The sequence below is a fragment of the Bufo bufo genome, chromosome 2 (genome assembly GCF_905171765.1).
Source record: "Bufo bufo chromosome 2, aBufBuf1.1, whole genome shotgun sequence".
Taxonomy (NCBI): Eukaryota; Metazoa; Chordata; class Amphibia; order Anura; family Bufonidae; genus Bufo; species Bufo bufo.
Genome location: NC_053390.1, coordinates 725,773,016 through 725,796,283, shown reverse-complemented (window position 1 = coordinate 725,796,283; position 23,268 = coordinate 725,773,016).

The following is a 23,268-nucleotide window of genomic DNA, read 5'->3' as shown; positions in this document are numbered from 1 at the left end:
GGAAAATAAATAATACATCTATAAAATATAATATTATGCCTAAGAGTGAAATAATGGCCATTAAACAATTACAAAAGGAAGAAAATATAGTGATACGACCAGCCAATAAAGGCGGAGCAATTGTCATCTTATATACCAAAAAATATAGTGACGAATGCAAAAGACAACTAGCAGATGAACTGACGTATAAAAAAATTTGAGAATGACCCCACTAATGCTTTTAGCCAAAAATTGATAGAATATTTCCAAAAATGTCTAGACAGTCAAATACTGTTGGACCGTGAATGTCAATTCATTTTAAATACACAACAAATGATTCCGGCTTTTTATTGCTTACCGAAGATACACAAAGACTACAATAATCCTCCAGGACGACCAATCATTTCAGGTATTAATTTATTAACATCAAATTTGTCACAATATATAGATCAACTACTACAACCCACGGTTAAAAATATTAAATCATATACAAAAGATACGACTCACATCATCACGATAATGGAAGAACTGACGTTTGAAACCCACTGGTTAATTGGCACTTTAGATGTGCACTCATTATATACCATTATTGACCTCAATTTAGGTATAGATGCTATGAAAGCACAAGTACCAGTAAATTTCATCCAGAACAGATTGAGTATATAGCAGAGGGAGTAAAGTTCATTTTGGAACAATTATTTTTACTTTGAATCCGAGTTTTATTTACAGATCAAGGGTACTGCCATGGGGACCAGGTTTGCTCCCAGCTATGCAAATTTATTTATGGCTCAATAGGAAGAAATATCCATTAACACTAGACTGGGGGCAGACCTGGTCCTCTGGCAACGTTATATTGATGACATTGTCTTTATTTGGCAAGGCGGAGAAGTCGAACTTCAGACATTCCTAAAAGAAATTAACACCTACGGCCTACAATTCACATCAAATATAAGTAAAACATCTATTGAATTTTTGGACTTACAGATTACGGTAAATGACAATAAATTAATTTGTAGCAACTACCACAAACCAGTTCCTCAAAATGGATATATAATGTATTCTAGTAGCCACTTGCCCAGATGGCTCCTGGGTATTCCGACTAGTCAATTTAGACGCTTTAAACGCAATTGTACTGATAACAAACAGTTTGAAAAGGAAGCTGAAATTATGAAAGACCAGTTTTTGATGAAAGACTACCCACTGGAAATGATTGAATCATCACTATCCAAAATAAGATTAGTAGACTGTAAAAGTTTTTTATCAGTTGAGAAGAATTCTGAAAAGAAAATCAAAAATGAAGATACAATCAGAATAATTTTACCTTTTAATCCCCACTATAAAAGAATAACGAATATCATCAAACGCCATTGGCATTTTATAAAGAAAGATAAAATGATAGGTTCCTTACTACAAACCTTTCCCCAGATTACATATACCAAAGCTCCCAATTTAGGATTAAAAATAGCACCAACTATCAAACCTATTAAGAAAGACAATTTATCATTAAACAAATGGCTTCAGCTAAATGGTTTCTATCGATGTGAACAGTGTAGTAACTGTAAAATAACAGGGTTTCGATATAAAACCAATAAACTAATCTCCACACAAAACAACTTTACATATGACATCAGGGAATTTATAACATGTAACTCCACCAACGTAATATATATTATCCAAAGCCCATGTGGGAAACAATATATAGGACAAACTAAGAGAACACTTAAGAAGCGAATTGACAAACACATAACAAACATAAAAAAAGCTATAAAAATCATACATTATCAGACCACTTTAGAGGCTATCACAACCAAAATCCGCGAGGCCTTATATTTGCTGCCATAGAACAAGTGAAGAAAGATTGGAGAGGTGGTGACCATATTAAAGCAATGTCATGTTTAGAGTCTATGAGAATCTTTGAATTTGACACCCTAGTACCGGGTGGACTGAACGCCGAATTAGAATTATTTGGCTTTCTCGAATGAATGGTCGTGGATGCCTCTCGTTGATCGGTGCCAATTCTATTATTAGACGTATATACCTTGAAGAAAGAAACTGTTTATCAGCTGTATTTTATTCTATTATTCATTTGTTTATTTTATCCCATTAGAAAAGATTGAAATATCAACATATACCATCATTTCTCGCCAAACTATGTTATTTGCTATAGAAATGCATACGCATATGCGTTTTTTGGGGAGAAAATGAGGAACTATAAGATAATGTTCAAACACTTGATTTCACTATAAGAGACTGAAATATGAATATGTATCATGGGATTTTTGATTTATGTTATGTTTAATCTCTTTTAAAAAAAATATGAGAAACGCATCAAAAACGCATCAAAAAGGCACATGCGTTTTTTTGGGAGAAAGTGCAGAATTGTAAGATACATATACCCTATAAAGATTTTTTATATGCCTTACTTCATTATGGAGATATTGGACAAAAACAAATACAATGTCCAAAAATCCATCCCGGGATTTCATTCCCACCATTTATCCAGGCTTTGCAGGATACTGCCCATAACTCAAAAGGGTATAAAAGATGATGTTCAAACATAAGCAGGTAGCCACTGATGAAGGGGCAAGATTAGTCCCCGAAACGCGTCTGGTGTGTGTACCTGCTTCCCTGGACTATCAATAAACTTTAATGGATGAATTCTGAATATACATCGCAGCTAGCTTGGACATCACCACAAGGATCGTTTTTTCCTCCCCAGCCTTGCATTGAAGGCATCAGTGCCATTACAAGTGGCCAGCTAGGCCTATCACCTGATGTGCCACATGAGACGCTGAAATCAAACCGGCTGAAAGGTAACGCTACAAACAACTCGACGAAAGAGAGCCTTGTATGCGACCAGCTAGACCTACCACCGGATGTATCACGTGAGACGCTGAAGCTAATCCTGTTGGAAGGTAATGCTACAATCACAAACAACTCGACAAGAGAGAGGTAATACGAATATGCACCCGACCTGTTTTGTGGGACGCCACATATATACTGGCAGGGAGCGATTACTTTATCTATACCAACTACTACTAACACTGGAGATGTATGTAAGTGATTTCCTGACTCTCTATTGCTATTGATACTGAGACTAACAAGTAAATATCATTAATTACTTGCATGCCGGATTGACATTCAGGTTACTTTAAAGTGATGGAAGGCAGTGAGTCCTGAGGCACAAATTATAAACTGCAAAGATAATATATACAAGACGCTGGAGGGGCTCATCTGAATAGAGAGCATATTTTGTTACATACCCATACCATATTTATTATAGATATCTAAACAGATGATCTTTTCTGTGGTTAATGTGAACTGCCGCCCAATGTGAAGTGCTGCTCAAGTGAAATCTACTTGTATGCTATTGTATATTATTGTACTTTTTATACTTTTATACACCGTATATATTTTCTGGATACATTTTGCGCATTTAAATTTTTTTTTAAAGATTTTTTTAATTTCTTAATATTGTTCTAATAGATTCTATATGTTTATGACAATTTCTTGTTGGTCCCAAGATATTGAGTGCTTGTCGTACAGTGACTGAAATTTCTGTTTTGGGAAAATCTAATTGAAATTATTGGTGATGCCTACAAATCACATCTATATAACTCAATGCAGATTTGTATATTGGTAACATGACACAGACCTTGGGCCATAATGTGGACAATCAAATGATATATAAACTTTTGTTTTTTGGGTCGGTTGATAATTACTATGAAATGGTTGTCCTCATATGCCCCAACAATGGATGAATGGATTACTCTTGTTAATAAAACAAGGAATTTGAAAAAATAGTGGTATATCGAAAGAAAATTCAATTTTTAGCAAAAAAGAAATTGCTTCTCTTGGGTGAACTTATTTGGTAATAAATTCTTGAATAATATTGAGTTCAGCTATTTTTTTCTCTCACAGTAAAGCCTTGTCGATGCTCACAAGTCTTTAGGGGGTGGATTTTGTTTTGCCATATGGGGTTTTGTTTGATGTAGGATAGGGGAGGGCAACAGGAAAAAAAATTGTATGTCATGCTGTATTTTGTGTAATAATTTTACTAATAAAGTTTATTAAAGGGGGATGTCCAAGTTATTTTTTTGTTCTTTGTATGTTTCTAACTAAGCAGATTTCAATTTACTTACTTTATCTACAATGGCCCAGTTCTCCTTGTTAGCTGAGCATCATCCGTGATGTCAGCTACTTTCACTCCTCTGATGCTCTGATGACGTTCTGTGCATAAGCCTGAGGGAGCAGGTCTGCCTCTGTGCACGGAAGGTCACAGAGAAGGCTGTGTCGGTTGAAGCGTCAAGCAACGCCACCTGCACTGCCGATCTGCTGCCTACCCTGTGTTTTCCCTCCCACTGGATTCTTCAGCAAAATTTAAAGGATGACTGTCATATTTTTTTTTTTTTTTAAGTATTGGATTGTGGTGATTAATATCACCTTGGTGGCCCTATTTCAAATTTTCACTGTGTATTCAATTACCCCCTAATTCCACATTTTTGTTCCCTGTACTGCCTACTTTTACCTGTGCTTAAAATAGGGTTGCTAGGCATGGTCCTCTATCTGTTGGACGGAGCACACAGCGTGCAGGCTCACATTACTGACAGCCAGGGACTGTAAGTAAATGATTAAAGCCCGGTCCTCCCCAGCAGCTGACAACAGTGCCTGGGCTGTGTGCACTTCTCCCTGTCCCTGCGCTTGGCAGACGCTCCCTCACTCAGCAGTGCTGGAGAATGCAGAGTGGAAGCAGCGCACAACAGGGAAGGGAGATCTGCCATCTGCTCAGTATATAAATGAAAGCAACATGTGGTAAATAGACCCCTTTGTGCTGCAGGAGATTAACCCTTTAGGGGGGGAGGGCTCTGGTTACTGACACTTTTGCAGGGCTATTGTTACTGGCTAGTGAGGGCAGGCGGGATTAGCCTCAGGGTGAGGGCAGTGGCGGCCATCTTAACTGAATAGTGAAATTGCAGTTTTATGCAGACTGGTTGCTAAGGGCTGAATCTTATTAAATATGGGGTAAGTCAGTCTAATAGTAACTGATTCTGGAATATCATGTTATTAGTAACTACATATATGAAAATTGAAATTAGGGTCTAAATGTGACAGTTATCCTTTATCCCTTCTACCATCAGCAGCACAGTCTCAGGTACTGAGCAGCTGAAGGGTTTCCTCTTCTCCAGGAACTGAAGAGATAAATGCTGTGCACAGGATCTTCCCTCCCTCCTCACCCTGCAAACACAGAGCTGATAATGACCTAAGGAGTTCTCTCCTCTGTACTCTTAGGCCTCTTTCACATGACCAATACAGATTGTGTCAGGATCTGTTCAGGGAAAACTGATGGTTTTGTATGCAAGTTCATTCAGTTTTCTCTGCAATTGCATTCAGTGTGTGTGTTTATTCAGTCCGGATTTTATCGAGTTTGGATGCGTTTTTTTACACGCATGAAAAAAAAACTAAAGAGTAACAATCTACATTTCCTAGTAACCATCATTGAAAACCTAGGATTCGAACCTAGGACCCCAGCGCTGCAAGTTCTAACCACTGAGCGACCGTGTTCCCCTTACAATATAGAACATCCTGCAATTTTTCCTCAATGCAGAGATGATGCATAAAAATCTCATGTGTACAGACCCATTGAAATGAATGGGTGAGAATTCAGTCCGGATGCTGTGCGCTCACTACACACATTGCATCCGGGTGGAAAACTCGCTCATATGAAAGAGGCCTTATACTGGCTATAAAGAAGTGTCTTCAGAATCACTGCACAAGAACAGGTAGGGGAAAGATCCTGTGTGTATCAGCAATGTCATTGTACTGTACAGCGGGGACTTGTGCAGTGGCAGGGTTTGGGGTGGCCCCATGGGTGGATTGGCCATAGATCTTATAGGGAAATTTCACGGTGGGACAATGCCCAGGGGGCCGTACAAGCCCCCCTCTCTGCCGCTGGCTGGGTACATAGTGAGCTCTCAGCGCTGTAGAATCAAGTACTCATGCACCCGGCCAGCGACTGCACATGCCCTCCTGAATTCAACTATGGCTCGCATCTAACCTCCTAAGCCCCCTGCTCCATATCTTAATCTGAAACAACTGGATGAGGAAGAGAGAAAATGGCTGCTATTGATGACCAAAACAGAGGGAAAGATTTTGGGGCAATATATATTGTGCTTCACTGTGGTATATGGTATTTTGCGCTATGGTATAGCTGACCCCTCTTGCTTATGTTGCCCTGCCTCCTGTCAATTTAGACAATCCTACATTATGGGGCCACTTTTAGTTTTTTTTTTTATCCAGTGCCACTTTAAGTGCCCAATCTGCCCCTGGGTGGCCCCATTGCTACACTGTGTTCCCCGGACACCGCCAAGGTGCCATCGCATGTTGCTGCTCTCCAGAAGGGATGCAAGGTGTGGTGCACCCAAATGGGAAATAGGTCCAGAGAGTCAGAGTCTGTAGTAAACCAGTGTGCTTCTTTACTGGAGGAATTTAGGTGCAAAACAATACAGGAAAGGCATAGGGGGCTGGCTTCTCCATCTCCTCCTTGGGGGAAGAAGGGTTTGATGCTAAGTAAATGCCTGAGTTAGCTGTCTCTTTCTCTCTTAGAAGGCTTGTACCCTGGCCAAAGGCTGGAGGCCCAGGATGTAGGCCGGTCTGCAGTAAACCAATGTGCTTCTTTACTAGAGGAATTCAGGTGCAAAACAATACAAGTGAGGCATAGGGCTGGTTTCTCCAGTCTCCTCCTTGGTGGAAGAAGAGTTTGATGCTAAGGAAAGGCCTGAGCTAGCTGTCCCTCTCTCTCAGGTTGGTACCCTGGCCAAAGGCTGGACGCCCAAGGTCTGTGGCAGAGTATCCCCATCTCAGCGTCTTCTTCTGGTCATTCAAAGCACTGTTTCCTAACTACAGAGCACTAGGGGCTCTCACTGCTCTCCTTATATACCATTTATAGCTGAACTAGAACCTTCTAGTGGGAGGGGTGTAGTGGAGAAACACAGCCCAAACAAATTCAATGTTACGGTCCTCATCTCTTATAGACTTGCATTAGAGTTTCAGTAATAATCAAAGGCAATCACATAGCAGTTTTCGAGACAAAACAAGTATTCAGACATAATAACATAGCTAAACAAGACATGCAAAAGGTCAGCCTGTCTGGGTTTGGTGGTAAACAAGTCTGGCTTTTTCCTTCTAAAACATGCTGTTCTTTAAGCCTTATGGTAGCTGTAGGAAAATTACCAGCTTCTCATTATTAGTTAGAAAACCCCAAAAGTCTCTCAGTGTTCATCAGCCCTTTCCACAGTGCTGTGTAGGTGAACAGGATATATATCACAACAAACATATAAAATGCAATTACACAGTATTAAACAGTATACTGTAAATCAGTGTAAGCTAACTGTTTAAAGTGAAATAAAGTAATGAGTTGATGACTTTGCATAGGGGAAATAGGCAAATGTCCACAAATGTTCAGACTTCAAAGTACCCCTGCCCCCAGGACACTACACTTGTAGTTCCACCCATTCAACATGAGTATAGCAGGAGTCAGACTGCAGTCAGGGCAGCAATGTTATTCACTCCCTTTGCAGAGCAAGGGGAGGGGAAAGGCAGTCTTTGTTGAAAACAGAGATTGTTTTTACATACCCCCACAGCTCTGCAACTGCATGTCAATGAAGGGCCAGAACAGAACTAGGGAAATGAGGGGGGGGGGGGGGATTTAATTGTCTAAAACTTGCTTAAGCTTATGTATATATTGCTGACCATCAGATTTACAGTGCTTTATTTATTTTATTTTTACATAACTCGGACAACCCCTTTTAAAGGGGTTTTCCGGGATTTTCATACTGATGACCTATCGTCCTATTGGTAACACCCCACAGTACCTTTGATGCAGACTGCTGACAAATTATTTGTAAACTTCTAGCAGAAATAATACAAGAATGCCACAACACAGAGTCATAAGAATAGATCCCTCAGAATTGTTATTACGTGGAGAATGCAAGTAGTTACTAAAACTGACATCTCAAGAGAGCTAACAGATCTTCTTTAAGCTTCTTGTGTCCCAACCCAGGTGGTCACTATGACATCATCACGCCTCCTATGCCATTGATCCATTCTATCAAAGGCTTTAGGTCTAGTGGCCTATAAGAATGAATAGCGGGGCAGGGAGCCATAGCCACTGTAGCAACATCCTAAGGACACATATACAAGTGATTGTAGTGCTGGTCTAGAGATTAAGGGCCCTGAACAAAATATCTAGTGCCAAAGCCAGAGATATTTTGGGTTAGCAACATCCCTTTATCACAGATTACATCATACTGCATGCAGAAGAACCCAAAAAAGCTACATGGGGCAGAACTGTGATACCAAGCATAGCTGCTATGTACTGTGCTGCTATGTAAGGTACTGTGCCTGGTGAGCAGAGAGAAGACCGCGGTGCTACTGCAAGTGCTGGTGCCTACTCAAACAGCCGATAGGCGGGGGGTCCAGGGATTCAGAGGATAGGTAATCTGTAAAAAGATCTCGGAAAACCCTTTTAAAGGGTAACTGTCATGTTTTCATCAAAAAATCTATTTTAGCATATGTTACTGCTGCAGCAGCATTATGCATAAAGCAATCTTTAGTTTCTTCACATACCACTGTTTTCCTTGAATTTTTCCCTTAGTTACGGCTGTTTAAACATTTACAATATGAGGACCTTCTCAAGATGGCTCCTCTGCCAGTTCTCTGAGGCCAAAAGTGCTTTCCCTCACTTCCCATACACACTTGCTGTAGCCAGCAGCTCCCTGACAGCCAATCAGATTGGATTACTGAGAGACACGCCTCCTCACTCTGAAGCCTAATGCAGGCATGCAGTGTGAAGGACCGCCCTTCTGTCTTCTGTTTAAATTAAGTTGGGAGACAGACAAGCCCTAGTAACTGTCTTTTAAGGGAGCAGTGGAAAGGGACAGAGGACATTAATGAAAGCTGTTATTATAAGGTAATTACAGATCTTTTGACAATCATTGACAGACTAACTCAGGTATACATGCCTAGCTCTAATAAACTAGCAAGGAAAAAATATATATGACAGTTACCCTTTAAGTGTTTTACAATATAAATTACTGTATGTTCCAGCAATCCTCATACTCATGTTAAGGATATAATTCAGTTTATATTCCGCTTTCAGCAGTTATGAATTCAGTATAGTCTTGGAGGTCAGTTATGAGATCCTGTTGTCACCTCTCCAAAATTTCTCTGGAGCATTTGTGCATTTTACCAAAAAAACATAAGAAAATACTTTCTCAGTAAACCAAATTTCCATTGACAATTGATATTTTACCTGATTCGACCAAGTTCTGCAGGATCTCCGTGCCATGGAATGTCTATGAGGAGTTGGTTTTTACACATACTGTATAAGGCTACTTTTACACTAACGTTTATTGCGGATCGGTCATGGATCTGCAAAATCGCTTCCTTTACAATGATACAACTGCATGCATTCGTCATGAACGGATCCGGTTGTATTATTTCTTCTATAGCCATGACGGATCCGTCTTTAACACCATTTAAAGTCAATGGGAGACAGATCCGTTTTCTATTGTGCCAGATTGTGTCAGAGAAAATGGATCCGTCCCCATTGATGACTTACATTGTGTGTCAGGATGGATCCGTTTGTCTCCGCTTCGTCAGGCGGACAGCAAATCGCTTCAGGCAGCATTTTGGTGTCCGCCCCGAGAGCAGAATGGTGACTGAACGTGGGTAAACTGATGCATTCTGAGCGGATCCTTTTCCATTCAGAATGCATTAGGGCAAAACTGATCCATTTTGGACCACTTGTGAGAGCCCAATACGGATCTTACAAACGGAAAGCCAAAACGCTAGTGTGAAAGTAGCCTAGGTCAATATCAGGACAGTTGGTCTGAATCCATCATATGCAAACAGAGATCTCTTGGATGTCACTGTATACATATAAAAATCATATTGACCCATAGAGGACCTTCCCTGTACATGTACGGCGCTGCTGGACGTGACTTAAGCCCCAGCGTACAGGCATGACACGCTGATCGGGCGGGTGCAGGAGCTGCACCTGCCCGATCAGCTGCAGAGGTCCCGCAGTCAATGACAGCCAAGCTTCTTCTGTATACATCTGCCTCGGTTTTTTCACCCTTTCTATGCGCAGTCAGCGCTGACCGCAGCATAGAAAGTGATTGTAGAGGGTACGGGTCCCTTTCTGGTCACTGGGCTGTGGTCATGGGGACCCAATGGCTCTGAAGGTAGCCCAATGGCTTACACAGGCAATGTGGCTAGCCTTCTATGGACCCTGGCTGGGTCTCACAGGCAGACTGTCAGTGTATTACATACATGGGGACCCAATGGCTCTGAAGGTAGCCCAATGGCTTACACAGGCAATGTGGCTAGCCTTCTATGGACCCTGGCTGGGTCTCACAGGCAGACTGTCAGTGTATTACACTGGTACAGTAATACTCTGACAGGCAATGCATTACAATACACATATATTGTAATGCATTGCTGAGGGGATCAGACCCCCAAAAGTTGAAGTCCCTTAGTGGGACAAAAAGTTAAAAAAAAAGTGTTTCCCATAATAAAAAAAATGTAAGTTTCAAGTCAAAAAAACAAACGTCCCTTTTCCATAATAAACACATATAAAATTGTAAAAAAGAAAGAAAAAAAAAGACATTTTAGGTATCACCACATACGTTTCGACCGGCTCTATAAAAATTTTATATGATCCACCCTGTCAGGTGAACGCAGTAAAAATCAAAACTAAATAAAAACAGTGCCAGAACAGCCATTTTTTGTCACCTCACCTTACAAAATGCATAATATCAAGCAATCAAAAAGTCGTATGTAGCCCCAAAATCTTACCAATGAAAACGTCACCTCATCCTGCAAAAATGGAGCCCCAACATAAGACAATCGCCCAAAAAATAAAAACGAATGGCGCCCGTAGGGGTCGGAGCATTTGCAGTTGCAACCGGGCCCCTAAACCAGGGGGGCCCACAGCTGTATTATTCCCTGTATAAGACACAATGTGTCTTATAAAGTGAATGCTAGTGAGCACTCCCATTATGGAAGCGCTCACTAGTATGCAGGAGGCAGGGGAGTAAAGTGATCTCGGCACTCACTTCTCCCTGCTTGCTCTTCTCCAGATGCCCTGCTGTACTGTCCTGACTGGCTATGGATCTGGCTCTGTAATGTGCACTTGAACAGTCGGACCTCCGCCAATCAGATATTGATGGCTTATTCTGAGGATAGGGACTGGGAAAGGATAGGAGGATGCATCCTTCCCTCGGGGCACACCCTGGAATTAGGGGAGTCTCTTGCCTGTTAATGGTTTGGGGTGCCTTTGGTGTTGGCGGGGGTTGTGGCTGCAAGGCAGAGTCCCATATGAAGGTGAAAGGAAACCATGTAATACTATGGCAACGCAGGTGTTGGTGCAGGGAATGATGAGGCCAGTTTAACAGGAGAAGAGTTCTTTACTGGCATGGAATGGATTCACAACCAGGCAGATTTTACACAGTTTTACATTTCTATAGTTCGAACAGTTTCAGGCTTACTGCCTGCAAAGGTAGTTAACAGGCCAAGTTGTTATCTCTTTGAGTTAATCTTCCTGACACTGCAGTTTTCTCTCAAGCTCAAGCAACCAGACATAGGGGTGCAATGCTTCTCTTGATGCTTTCTGTTTTAGCTCTGTACTCATAATACAGTATTATAAATTCCCACTGTGGGGTGTAGTCCTTAGCAATTCCTCGGTCAAAAAAAAAACTAAATGGAAAATTGGAGGGTTCTGAAGGAGTTAAAAAATATTTCACAGTCTTATAGAGGTAGATGCATCTGACAAATCTGTCCTCAAGAATAATAATGCAATTGGACAGGAAACATCTATGCAGTCTCACCTGTTCATCTCCCTATAGGTGGGATTCTGCCAATGTTAAGGGTACGGCCACGTGCTCAGGTTTTTTTTATGCAGTTTTTGAAGATGAAATCAGGAATGGATCATAAAAGGAGAGAAATTATTAGGGACAGATACTATTTCTCCTCTTTTAAAAAAAAAATCCATTCTTGGTTTTGCATTCAAAATCTACATCAAACGCCTTACCAGATTAGAGATTGCTGATGTATCCTACATTTGGAAGGATGTTTCAATATCTATGAGTTGTTTTAGTTATGGCTTTTTTTAATTATTATTAATGAACATTCCATTCTTTCGCAAAATAGCGTAAGTAAAACACCAGTATATTTAGTAAAACCACAGGTGATAAAAATATCTAGGGTACAATAACTATAACACTGGCTAAGCACGCTGACCTAGATCACCAGGCTCATTCCATGCATCAATGCATTTTTTCATCAGCATGTGGTTAGCAGAGCAAAACTGTTATCAGCAAGACAAGAGATTGAAAGGTAGAGAAATCTAGTTATGGGCCTGTGGCATAATAGCCTAATTGTCCGCTAAGTTTCGAGAATGTAATCTTTGGTGTGTAGTGTTAGTACATGTACATGTAATAGGATATATGCATATAACCGTCAGCAACAATAATGAATTATATTCTGTAAAGTGGATTTTTTTTTTTACCCACAAGCCTTGGCTAAAAGTCCAGAGGTACTAGGTAGAAGGTGAAATATCTCATCCATACCTAGTTTTTCTGTCCTCGATATTTAGCTAGTGGGTCTATTAGCTAGTGCAGGCATGGCCAACCTGTGGCTCTCCAGCTGTTGTAAAACTACAACTCCCACCATGCCCTGCTGCAGGCTGATAGCTGTAGGCAGTCTGAGCATGCTAGGAGTTGTAGTTTTGCAACAGCTGGAGAGCCTCAGGTTGGCCATGCCTGAGCTAGTGGGTCAAATCCCCCCAAAATCTTCTTGAAACATTGCTAAATCATTCACAGCAAGTTTTATTAAAGAGAAACTGCTATCAGGATCAACCCTATCAAACTGGACATTGGTGTCCTAGCCCCTCAGTGCACCACAGCGTATTCACTTTCTCTACACAACCATGGCCAGTGATGCTACAAATTCACAGTTGATTTTGTAATTGGTACATGTGAAATCATCTCAGTAGTGGGGGAAGTTGAAGGGGATGTACTTACTGCACATGCACCATTACAGAAGTTACAGCACAAGTGTGGGAGCATAGTGAAGATACCTGGTAGAGATGTAGCAAATTGAAGCTGAAAGTGGAATTCGATCCGAATTTCAGGAAAAATTCAATTTGCACTATACCCGAATTTCCTTGCGCTTCGTGGTAACTAATCGCATTTTATCCTAAAATGGCTGACCGCGGCACGTGCGATGTCGGGCGGGGATCAGAGCTGCCATCGGGTCCCCGTGCTGCTGTGATGGGAACCCGATGGCATGGAAGGCAGCCCGATGCTTTCCTTAGGCATTGGGGCTGTTTTCCAGTAGAGAGCCTGCGAGATCAAGCCCCCTGGATCTCACCGGCAGGAAGCTGTATGAGTAATACACACTGTATTACACATACAGCCAATGCATTCCAATACAGAAGTATTGGAATGCATTGTAAAGAGGATCAGACACCCAAAAGTTGAAGTACCAAAGTGGGACAAAAAATGAGGTGAAAAAAAAAGTTGGAAAAAATAGTTTTTTTATCACCTTACATCACTAAAAGAACAACACCAAGCGATCAAAAAGGCGTATGCACGCCAAAATAGTACCAATCTAACCGTCACCTCACCGTGCAAAAAATGAGCCCCTACCTAAGACAATCGCCCAAAAAATTTAAAAATATTAATATGGCGACACTAAAACCTTTTTTTTTTTTTTAAATGCCGTTATTGTGTAAAACGTAAGTAAAAAGTATACATATTAGGTATCTCCGCATCCGTAAGAACCTGATCTATAAAAATATCACATGACCTAACCCCTCAGGTGAACACCGTAAAGAAAAGCCATTTTTGTCACCTTACTTCACAAAAAGTGTAATACCAAGCGATCAAAAAGTCATATGCACCCCAAAATAGTGCCAATCAAACCATCATCTCATCCCGCAAAATGGTACCCTACCTAAGATAATCGCCCAAAAACTGAAAAAACTATGGCTCTCAGAATATGGAGACACTAAAACATGATTTTTTTTGTTTCAAAAATGATATTATTGTGTAAAACTTAAATAAATTTAAAAAAGTATACATATTAGGTATTGCCACGTCCTTAACGACTGGCTCTATAAAAATGCCACATGACCTAACCCCTTAGGTGAACACCGTAAAAAAAAGCATTTTTTTGTCACCTTACATCACAAAAAGTGTAATAGCAAGCGATCAAAAAGTCATACGCACCCCAAAATAGTGCCAATCAAACCGTCATCTCATCCCGAAAAAATCATACCCTACCTAAGATAATCGCCCAAAAACTGAAAAAACTATGGCTCTCAGACTATGGAGACACTAAAACATGATATTTTTTTTTTTCAAAAATGAAATCATTGTGTAAAACTTGTGTAAAAAGTAGACATATTAGATATCGCCACGTCCTTAATAAGTTGCTCTATAAAAATATCACATGAACAAACCCCTCAGGTGAAAACCGTAAAAAAAAAAAATGTAAAAAAAACAATTTTTTGTCACCTTACATGACAAAAAGTGTAATAGCAAGCGATCAAAAAGTCATATGCACCCTATAATAGTACCAATCAAACCGTCATCTCATCCCGAAAAAAATGAGCCCCTACACAAGACAGTTGCCAAAAAATAAATAAAACTACGGCTTTCAGAATGTGGAGACACAAAAAAATCTTTTTTTTTTCAAAAATCCTTTGTTATGTAAAACTGAAACAAACAGTTGCGTTCGTAACAACCTGCTCTATAAAAATGCTACATGATCTAACCTGTCAGATGAATGTTGTAAATCTAAATCAGTGTTTCCCAACCAGTGTGCCTCCAGCTGTTGCAAAACTACAACTCCCAGCATGCCCGCACAGCCAATGGCTGTCTGGGCATCCTGGGAGTTGTAGTTTTGCAACAGCTGGAAGCACACTGGTTGGGAAACACTGTTGTAAATAACAAAAAATTAAAACAGTGCCAAAACAGCTATTTCTTGTTACCTTGCCTCACAAAAAGAATAATATAGAGCAACCAAAAATCATATGTACCCTAAAATAGTACCAACAAAACTGCCACCTTATCCCATAGTTTCCAAAATGGGGTCATTTTTTTGGAGTTTCTACTCTAGGGGTGCATCAGGGGGGCTTTAAATCGGACATGGTGTAAAAAAAAAACAGTGCAGCAAAATCTGCCTTCCAAAAACCGTATAGCGTTCCTTTCCTTCTGCACAATGCCGTGTGCCCGTACAGCAGTTTATGACCACATATGGGGTGTTTCTGTAAACTACAGAATCAGGGCCATAAATATTTAGTTTTGTTTGGCTGTTAACCGTTGCTTTGTAACTGGAAAAATGGATTCAAATGGAAAATCTGCCAAAAAAGTTAAAATTTTTAATTTTATCTCTATTTCCCATTAATTATTGTGGAACACCTAAAGGGTTAACACATTTTGTAAAATCTGTTTTGAATACCTTGAGGAGTGTAGTTTGTAAAATGGGGTAATTTTGGGTGATTTCTATTATGTAAGCCTCACAAAGTGACTTCCGACCTGAACTGGTCCTGAAAAAGTGGGTTTTAGAAATTTTCAGAAGAATTTCAAGATTTGCTTCTAAACTTCTAAGCCTTCTAACATGTCCAAAAAATTTAATGGCATTCACAAAATTATCCAAACATCAAGTAGACATATGGGGAATGTAAAGTAACAACTGTTTTTGGAGATATTACTATCTATTATAAAAGTAGAGAAATAGAAATTTGGAAATTTGCTAATTTTTCTAAATTTTTGGTAAATTTAGAATTTTTTTTATAAATAAATTTTTTTTTTTTTACTCAATTTTACCAATTTTTTTATCATGAAGTACAATACGTGATGAGAAAACAATCTCAGAATGGCCTGGATAAGTCAAAGCGTTTTAAAGTTATCACCACATAAAGTGACACATGTCAGATTTGCAAAAAGGTGAAAAATGGCAGGGTCCTGAATGGGTTAATAGGGTTTATTACAAGGAAATATTTCTACATCTTATTTTCCCTTGCGCAGTGCAGTTATATGTTCCAAAGCATTTTGTGGCGGGTATTAGTGGAAAAGAAAATATATATTTGCCGCTCAGCGGTGCAGTTATCTGTTCTAAAGCCTTTTGTGGCGTGTATTGGTGGCAAAATAAAAATATATTTGCTGTTCAGCGGTGCAGTTATACGTTTTAAAGCCTTTTGTGGCATGTATTAGTGGAAAAAGAAAATATATATTTGCAGTTCAGCGGTGCAGTTATCTGTTCCAAAGCCTTTTGTGGCGTATTAGTGGAAAAAGAAAAAATATATTTGCTGATCAGCGGTGCAGTTATGTGTTCTAAAGCCTTTTGTGGCGTGTATTAGTGGAAAAATACAAAATATATTTGCCGGTCTGCAGTGCAGTTATATGTTCTAGAGCCTTTTGTGGCATGTATTAGTTAGTGGAAAAAGAAAAAATATATTTGCAGATTAGCGGTGCAGTTATCTGTTCTAAAGCCTTTTGTGGCGTGTATTAGTGGCAAAATAAAAATATATTTGCTGTTCAGCGGTGCAGTTATATGTTTTAAAGCCTTTTGTGGCATGTATTAGTGGAAAAAGAAAAAATATATTTGCCGTTCAGCGGTGCAGTTATCTGTTCTAAAGCCTTTTGTGGCGTGTATTAGTGGCAAAATAAAAATATATTTGCTGTTCAGCGGTGCAGTTATATGTTTTAAAGCCTTTTGTGGCATGTATTAGTGGAAAAATTAAAAATATATTTGCCGTTCAGCGGTGCAGTTATCTGTTCTAAAGTCTTTTTTTGGCGTATTAGTGGAAAAAGAAAAAATATATTTGCTGATCAGCAGTGCAGTTATGTGTTCTAAAGCCCTTTTTGGCATGTATTAGTGGCACAAAAAAGTATTTGCTGTTGTGTGGTCATGTGAGAAAATGACAGCCCTTTTTGGCGTATATTAGTGGTAAGAAAAAGGGCTTATAGCCGTTGTGTGCTGAAGTGAGAAAATTACTGAGTTTTTTGGGGTGTTTTAATTTCCTTTTTATTTATTTATTTGATCTAATAGTATGTCAGACAGAGAAGTGACAGGCCCTGCACAGGGGAGTGGCAGAGGCCTAAATGTTTCTGGCGCAGGCAGAAGTCGCAGCAGAGTAAGGGGTCGTGATAGCAGGGGTCGCAGCGAGAGGCCTGAGCTCCCAGTGTCCTCTAGCAGTCATGTCTTGACCAGCAACCCGGCAGTTCTTGAATGGTTGATTCGGTTATCCACTTCGTCCCAAGTGACATCAGACTGCCACCTCCAGACTATGTCACCTTGCCACTCTGTGGCCTCCTAATGCTGCTGCTACCTTCATGCTCTGTCATTGTGCCACTCTGTGGCCTCCTGATGCTACCGCCACCTCCACACTCTGTCATTTGGCCACTCTGAGGTCTCCTCATGCTGCTTCCACACCACTATGTCATAGGGCAATTCTGTGGACTTCTCATGCTGTTCCCACCCTTCCCACTTCATGACTGGGCCACTATTTAGCCTTTTTGGCTTGGCTGACATCATCATTTATTTGACCCTTCTGATCTGTCAGAAGGAAAGAAAAATGAGACGCACAACGGATCCTCTCTGTGTAGCAGCTGTAAGGCCTGTATGGTCCCATCAGAATTGGCTTATGATTTGGTAGCCAAAAGCAGGAGTTGGTACAAAACACAGAAGACATGCAAATATTCCGTTCACGTGTCATCTCTGCTTTGGATCCACTCCTGTTTTTTTGGCATTAGCAATACTGATGGATTACTGACCAAATGCTGACCGAGTGAAGGCGGATGCTCCATAGACAGGATGCGTTTTTTGTGTGGTATTGTTCTGATGGATCAGAGGAAGGGCAAAATAATCAGTGACCTCAACACAAACCTGCTGCTGACATCCTCTCCACTTTGTCGGGGGGCTCAACTTGTATAAGCGGTTAATAGAACAGGTTCTGTAGCCGTGGCTCTGTAGATGTGGAATCAGCTGACGACGGTGTAAAAGGAGTGCGCTTCTTCTTGACGCTAACATCGACCTGCAAGGCTGAGTTCATACTTGAGTTATTTGGACAGTTTTGGCCCCATGACTGCCCAAATAAGTGTGCAGTGATTCTAAGAGCAACGCCTGTCATCTGCATGTTATACGGACTCACAGTATTATTTCACTACCAAAGGAGACTCCCTATGCGTGTTACTGCAAGGCACCATTATAAAGGATCTCTGCAGCCAGGAAATAGCAGTTTTTAACAAAATTTGCCGCAAATATATTTGGATTGAACCGAATTTAAAAAAAAAAATTGGTGGACCGGTGAATACATTTTTTAAAAAATTCACTCATCTCTAATACCTGGCCCTGGCCTTCAACAGAAGGAGGCCATGGCTGTGTAGTGAAAATGGAGGGGTGGTGCATGAAGGGCTAAGGCATGCCCTTTGGTACACTAAATCACTAATTAGCATATTCATTAAAACTATGAAATCACTCCAATAACAAGATGGATTTGTGTGATAAAGGTATTGTTGTAATTAGCAAGATCAGATATGGTATTTAAGTGCCTAATATGTAGTGCCCAGCTTGTGCCATTTTAGACTCACACTATACTCCTTAATTTTTATGTGTCTTTTACTGAGTATGAAAATTCCATAAATGTGGGTGAAAACTGCTGTATGGGCACATGGCAGGGCTCAGAAGGGAAGCAGCGCCATTTGGCTCTTGGAGCACAGATTTTGCTGGAAGGGTTTTGGGGTGCTACATCACATTTGCAGAGACCATGAGGTACCTTTACAGTGGAAACCCCCATTTTGGAAACTGTACCCCTCAAAGAATTTATGAAGTGGCGTAGTAAATATTTTGGCATAGGCATTTTACATAAATTAATGAGCAGTTGACCATGCAAAATGAAAATTGCAAGTTTTCCACAGATATAGCATTTCAGTGCCCAGTATTTTGTGCCAAACTTGTGCCATCTAAGACATGCCAAGACACTCCTTAAAAATTGTTAGACGGGTTCTACTGGGTATGGAAATGCCATAATTGTGGATGTCAACTGTAGTTCAGGGTTCTGAAGGAAAGACACTTTCTGGCTTTAGCTGTGCAGATTTTAATGGATGGACCTACAGACACCATGTGGCTTTCCAAAAGCCTCTGGGCTACCAATACAGCTATTTTCTGAGAACCATACTTTTTTTAAAACATATTTTTACAGGCGGAACTGTGTGAGGGCTTATTTTTTGCAGGATGAGTTGCCATCGTCATTGGTTTTATTTTGGGGCACATACAACTTTAATTTTTGTTGCTTTTTATTTAGTTTTTTGGAAAGCTGCCATTGCTTTTTTTTTTTTTTTTTCAGCATACACATCTCACTTTTATTTTGCTGGTCATTAAAATTACAGAGATACCAATCTTATATATATATTTTTTTAGTTAGCATAGAAAACGCCAGTCTTGATAAATCTGCCCCATAGTTCTTCTTTACGCATTTTGTAACACTAGTGCATGAGCACTACTAGAAAATAACTCACACAATAGATGGGGATCACAGAAAATTTTTTTGGTCTCTGCACTCTATGGTATCTCTTGAAAACATGCTTTTTAAGGAGACTGATAAAATGCACATTTATCTTGACACATTTGCGGTGTATTTCAGACTTCTCTATGTTCTTGAATAAGTACAAAGTGATAAAGTATAATCTGCATATCAGCAGTTATTGTTGGCCTCTACATAAGGCTCTGAGACATAACTGACATTTTAGCATGGAACATTACGTAGAAGGTATGAATGTTCTAACAGTTTTGCCAGCTTGCGGTTCTAAAAAGGCGCCTTCTAGTTGAACTACATTGGTTAGAAATTACTTCAAGTCCCATATAAATATGATATCATTAGCTTAATTAATACAGTATTAAGGCAGTATGTCAACACAAGGCCAACTACTGACTGTACTATGTATTTACTGAAACAGTTTACATTTTAAACCACACCCATCAAGACCTAGCAGTACTCTATACTATTTTTGTTCTATAACTATATGTTGTTTTTAAAGGGCATCTGTCAGCAGATTTGTACCCATGAAACTGACTGACCTGTTACATGTGCACTTGGCCGTTTGAAGGCATCTGTGTTGGTCCCATGTTCATATGTCTCTGCATTGCTGAGAAGAATGATGTTTGAATATATGCAAATGAGCCTCTAGGAGCAATAGGGGCATTGCCATTACTCCTAGAGGTTCAGCTCTCTGAAACTACCACGCCCTATGCACGTTGATTGACAGGACCACATAGTGTAAACATGATCATGCTTGGCCCTAGCAATCAAAGTGCAGAGAGCGTCAAAGTTGCAAAAATAGCAGAATCTCTAGGTGTAACAGCTATGCTGGAGGGGACTCACTGGGGAAGATTTATCAAAAGCAGAGCAAAGGAAAACTGGTTTAGTTGCCCATAGCAACCAATCAGATTCCGCCTTTCATTTTTCTGAGCTCCTTTGGAAAATAAAAGGTAGAAGCTGAATGGTTACTATGGGTGACTAAGCAAGTGTTCTTTACACCAGTTTTCATAAATCTACCCCTTTGACATCTATGGAAATGATTAGAGATGAGAGAATTAAAAAAAAATTGATTCGGCCTGTTGCCGAATTTTTTGAAAAACATTTAGTTCGATCCGAATTTATTTGCGGCGAATTGCGTTAAAATCGGCTATTTCCTTGCTGCAGAGATCCTTTATAGTGGTGCCTTGCAGTAACACGCATAGGGAGTCTGCTGTGATAGTGAAATAATACTGTGAGTCAGTATGACATGCAGATGACAGGCGTCGCTCTTAGAATCACTGCATGCTTCACTTATTAGGGCAGTCACGGGGCTAAAACTGACCAAATAACTATGAACTCAGCCATACAGGTCGATGTTAGCGTCAAGAAGAAGCACACTCCTTTTACACCGTCGTCAGCTGATTCCACATAGATGTCTACAGAACCTGTTCTATTAAACGCTTATACAAGTAGAGCCCCCCAACAGAGTGGACAGGGTGTCAGCAGTAAGTTTGTGTTGACATTACTGATTATTTTGCCCTTCCTCTGTCCCGTCAGAACAATAACCCACAAAAAACGGATCCCGTCTCTTGAGCATCCGCCTTCACTCGGTTAGCATTTGGTCAGTAATCCATCAGTATTGCTAATGCCCAAAAAACCAGGAGTGGATCCAAAACAGAGATGACCGAATCAACCATTCAAGAACCGCTGGGTTGCTGGTCAAGACATGACCGCTAGATGACACCAGGAGCTCAGGCCTCTCACTGCGACTCCTGTTGCCACGCCCCCTTACTCTGCTGCGACCTGTGCCTGCGCCATAAACATTTAGTCCTCTGCCACTCCCCTGTGCAGGGCCTGGCACTTCTCTGTCTGAAATACTGTTAGATTAGATAAATAAATAAAAAGGAAATTAAAACACCCCAAAAAAGTCTATAATTTTCTCACTTCACCACACAATGACAAATACTTTTTTGTGCCACCAATACACGCAAAAACGGGCTTTAGAACATATAACTGCACCACTGAACGGCAAATATATTTGACTTTTGCCACTATTACCCGCCAAAAAGGGTTTAGAACATATGCAGTGCATCTTATAAAGGGAATACTACACTGCTCAAAAAAATAAAGGGAACACAAAAATAACACATCCTAGATCTGAATTAATTAAATATTCTTCTGAAATACTTTGTTCTTTACATAGTTGAATGTGCTGACAACAAAATCAGACACAAAAAAAAAATGGAAATCAAATTTTTTAACCCATGGAGGTCTGGATTTGGAGTCACCCTCAAAATTAAAGTGGAAAAACACACTACAGGCTGATCCAACTTTGATGTAATGTCCTAAAACAAGTCAAAATGAGGCTCAGTAGTGTGTGTGGCCTCCATGTGCCTGTATGACTTCCCTACAACTCCTGTGCATGCTCCTGATCAGGTGGCGGACGGTCTCCTGAGGGATCTCCTCCCAGACCTGGACTAAAGCATCTGCCAACTCCTGGACAGTCTGTGGTGCAACGTGACGTTGGTGGATAGAGCGAGACATGATGTCCCAGATGTGCTCAATTGGATTCAGGTCTGGGGAACGGGCGGGCCAGTCCATAGCATCAATGCCTTCGTCTTGCAGGAACTGCTGACACACTCCAGCCAGATTAGGTCTAGCATTGTCTTGCATTAGGAGGAACCCAGGGCCAACCGCACCAGCATATGGTCTCACAAGGGGTCTGAGGATCTCATCTCGGTACCTAATGGCAGTCAGGCTACCTCTGGCGAGCACATGGAGGGCTGTGCGGCCCTCCAAAGAAATGCCACCCCACACCATTACTGACCTAATGCCAAACCGGTCATGCTGGAGGATGTTGCAGGCAGCAGAAAGTTCTCCACGGCGTCTCCAGACTCTGTCACGTCTGTCACATGTGCTCAGTGTGAACCTGCTTTCATCTGTGAAGAGCACAGGGCGCCAGTGGCGAATTTGCCAATCTTGGTGTTTTCTGGCAAATGCCAAACGTCCTGCACGGTGTTGGGCTGTAAGCACAACCCCCACCTGTGGACGTCGGGCCCTCATATCACCCTCATGGAGTCTGTTTCTGACCGTTTGAGCAGACACATGCACATTTGTGGCCTGCTAGAGGTCATTTTGCAGGGCTCTGGCAGTGCTCCTCCTGTTCCTCCTTGCACAAAGGCGGAGGTAGCGGTCCTGCTCAGGGTTGTTGACCTCCTACGGCCTCCTCCACGTCTCCTGATGTACTGGCCTGTCTCCTGGTAGCACGTCCATGCTCTGGACACTACGCTGACAGACACAGCAAACCTTCTTGCCACAGCTCGCATTGATGTGCCATCCTGGATAAGCTGCACTACCTGAGCCACTTGTGGGGGTTGTAGACTCCATCTCATGCTACCACTAGAGTGAAAGCACCGGCAGCATTCAAAAGTGACCAAAACATCAGCCAGGAAGCATAGGAACTGAGAAGTGGTCAGGTCACCACCTGCAGAACCACTCCTTTATTGGGGGTGTCTTGCTAATTGCCTATAATTTCCACCTGTTGTCTATCCCATTTGCACAACAGCATGTGAAATTGATTGTCACTCAGTATTGCTTCCTAAGTGGACAGTTTGATTTCACAGAAGTGTGATTGACTTGGAGTTACATTGTGTTGTTTAAGTGTTCCCTTTATTTTTTTGAGCAGTGTAGTAGTGAGCGCTTCC